The following is a 3,800-nucleotide window of genomic DNA, read 5'->3' on the forward strand; positions in this document are numbered from 1 at the left end:
GCCCACTCCCGGGTCCTAGCAGGGAAGAGGCGTCCCCCTGCCCGCTGGGTCGCGCGGGCGGGGCGCTCAGGGGGCTGCGGGGTGCTCGCCGGGTTCGCAAGCCTCGTGGCGCGGCGGGGGGTAGGGGGCGATGGAATCGCTGGCCCCAGAGGAGCCCGCCTGCCCTGGGCCTCCGGTCGTCTCTCCCCACTCCGGGCCGGCCTGCGCGGGATCCAGCCAGCCGCTGGGAAAGGCTAGGCCCTGGCGCCGGAGGCCACCGCGGCCCCTTGGCGAAACCTCTCTGAGCCCGGGGTGCTAGATTCCGGCCGGAACGGAATGGCGCTGCTGCCGCCACCTTGGGTTCTGAGGTCTGGAGGAGTAGGAGAAGCCTTGAGCGCCCAAACCAGTGCTTAGGCAACTTCCCCTCGGACGGACGGCCCCGGGGCGCAGGCCCTGCCCTGGGGTGCCTGAGCGCCTCTGCCTCTTGAGGCCCAACTCAGGGCGGGTCTCCACGGCGCTGCCCCGTGGCGCCCTGTGAAATGAGACAGTCGTTTATTTCCCACCGGCTGCCCGAGGGGAACACCAGGCTGAGTTCTTGGCACAGGGCCTGGCACGCAGAGAGCAAGGAACTGTGTTGGCTCCTGTCTCCTTCCTCAACTTCAAGAGATGGCGTGGCCTGGGAGGCCAGTGTTGTCTCCCCGAAGCGCGGCTGTCTGCAGATATGCCCCTGCCCTCAAGGAGCGCGCAGGCTGAGGCCTGAAGTCCACCCCAGAAAGCTAGCGGCGAACTCGGCAGTGCAATGGAGGGTGTAGACTCATGCACAGGCCTGGAGCACGCGGATAACCGCGTTCCCGAATTGCAGAATAGGCGGACACTTCAGAACCGCGGCCTCCGGAGGGCTGGGTTTAAAGCTGCATCTGACACTGAGTCTGGGTGACCCTGGCTCAGTTTACCCACAAGGAGAGATGGACAAGGTGATTGCTAAGCACTTCCAGCTTTAACCAAAGAGTGTCATTCCGGTTAATTTGAATGAAACACACTTTGAGCAAGTCAGGATCCTCTCTCCAGGGAGCTTAACCCCTCAGAATATGAGCACAGGTGATTTCACCATTCACCGGCATTCAAGATGCTCAGGCGTTTTCTCTACTCAATGCTGGAAGCCCAAAGGGAAAAGGAGAGTGAAATGCCAGGGTACTGGACCCGCGTCTTGCCTGGCCCGCTGATGCCCTGAGACCCACACTCACTCCCTAACCCCCTCATTGTCTGTGAGGCGTTTTCCATGAGGCTGAGCCCCCAGGAACTGGGAGAGAAAGGAGCTGCAGCACCATGTTTCTCTACTTTCTCCCCTCTGAGGTCTGGGAGGTCCTGGTGGGGTCGAGGTCAGGCAGGGGTCAGAAACCAGAACCTCTTCCGCCTTGAACTTCACCTCACCTGCCCCACTCCAGCCTCCCAGGCACCAGGATTACAAATCAAAACACACACTGGCTCCTGCCTCAGGTCTCCTGAGTGGGCCTATCCTCCCTCGAAGAAGGCCCACTAGCCACGCCAGGCAGCCAGCGGGAGGATGACCATCTTACAGATGAGAAAGCTCTAGAGAGAACAGGAGACAGTTGATAACAGCCTCTACACTTCCCAGGGTTTAAAAATTCAAATTCTATTGGGGCAAGTCTAATAAAATCAGCAACTTCAGCTGGGTGGGTAAAAAGGAAGATTGGGACTGTGGTAAACTGGAGAGCAGTCCCCCCCCATCCCATGGCATTAAATTACAATGAACACACACACACATATGCTTGCATCATTTATGGCCAAACAAAATCTGTCTGAGGGTCCTAATAAGGACCACATGAGCATTTATGCAAGTGAACCATTGTCATCATCCCACAAGTATTTCAGAATACCTGTTGACAGGCAGGGCACAGTGACTGACACCTGTAAATCCCAATACTTTGGGAGACCAAGGCCGGAGGATTATTTGAGGTCAGGAGTTCGAGACAGGGAAACATAGCCAAACCTTGTCTAAAATAAGTAGTTTTTTGTTTTGTTTTTAGAATGCTTACTGACAGCTGGGTTTTGTGGCAGGTCCTGCAGATGCAGAGGACACTGCTTCAGGAGCTTGGAGTCGGGCAGGCACATATGACACCAAGTCTGGGCGCAAAGTGCTATGTCCTCCTGAAGGACTAGCCTTACAGAGGTGCAAAGGGGAGGAGTGTGAGGGCAGAGACACTTCCCTGTGGCCCGGTGGTTCCTACTTTAGTCTGAGAGGGAACCATCTGCAGCCTCCTAGGCCCACACCCAGAGATTCTAACCACATGAACAAAAGTGGTTTTTAATAGACACCCATCATTTGGATGTGGGGGATCTGGGACTTTCAACTTGAAAAACCTGCTCTGGATACTTGTCACCTAACATTATTATGATGATTATTTTTGAAGCCCTGCCTTGCTTATATAGAGATGCAAAGACAGAGTTTTCCTTCTCTGAGCTCCCAATGTCTTTTGCTTTGAAACTGATGTGTTAAGAATGTTCTGGTGCTTGAAGGACCCCGGGACTTTTTTTTCAAAGATGAGTCTTATCTGTCTCTCTGCCCCCAGGATCTGCGTCTACAGGCCAAATGCCATGCAGAACTTAGTGTAATTTGTGTTGCGTGAATCAACACATAAACCACATTCTCCCCAGAACTCTGGCAGGCTGTTGCCCATGGTGGTGTCGAGAAGAGCTGCCTATGGAGTGCTTCAGAAGCGTGGCAACTGAATATCCACCTCAAGCCTGTGAAGTTGATATTACTGTCTCCATCCTACAGCTGAGGAAACTGAGGCATACAAAGATTCGGTAAGTTTCCCAAGGCCCACAGTTGGGCAGTGGGGGTGGAAACTGGAACCACGGCTTCTGTGACCCCATGCTCTTCACTAGCCCCCGGGCTGCTTCCCCCTCCCACTCTCAGGGGCTAGGGGCTGAGGGAATGGAGGGAGCAGTTTTTACTTTTCTCCCCCCTTGGAGGCTGAGGCTGGCCAGGCTCCAGGCATGCTTCGGGCACAGGCCTTGCTTGGAGAAACCAGCAGCTTCCCCCAACCCCTCCCTCCCCTCAAGTCCCACCTTGGGAAGCAGGGGAGGGGCTAGGAGGGGGGAATGGGAGATGGCTCGATAGGACACCCGGACTCAAGATGCCATCGCGGGAGGCAGCTGGCGGGGCTGCCTGGCCAGGTGTTCGCAGCCACCCACCTCCCTTCCTCTCCCTTTCTCTCGGCTCCTTTCACAGACTTCTCACATGTACTGCCGCCCGCGCAGCTGCTGCGGACTCGCTTGTCGGCCGCTGCCTGCCATTGTCTGTGAGGCCTGGAGGATCTGAGCTGCCCAGAGGGACCCAGGACGAGGCAGAGCATCCGTGAGGGGTGGCACGTGCCAGGAGCCCTCCCCTGCCCCGCCCTGGACACAGACTAGGACTCCAGCAGTAGGATTTCAAGCAGGTCCTTGCCTCCTCCCAGCTGAAAAGTGAGCAAACCCGGCCGAGGGGTCTCTGAGAGCCCTTCCCAGTTACATTCTTTCACTGCTCACACAGTTTTGAGCACCTACTATTGGGCAGCCACTATGATAGAAAATAGGAATCTAGCTGCAAACTAGACATCCCCCCCCCCCCCCCCGCCCCACTCCCACACACCTGCATCCCATGGAGCTGAGGCTTCTGCAGGGGGTAAGGGATAACAAAGACAGCCTCAGATAGGGCTAATAGCTATAGGGAGCCATTGGAGGGTTTTGAGTAGGACAATGGTAGGATCTGAGGCTGTTCTCAGAGGATCCTTCTGGTGGAATTGGGTTGTAGAGGT

The sequence above is a fragment of the Carlito syrichta genome, unplaced genomic scaffold (assembly GCF_000164805.1).
Source record: "Carlito syrichta isolate Samal-C Ts95f unplaced genomic scaffold, Tarsius_syrichta-2.0.1 Scaffold59884, whole genome shotgun sequence".
Taxonomy (NCBI): Eukaryota; Metazoa; Chordata; class Mammalia; order Primates; family Tarsiidae; genus Carlito; species Carlito syrichta.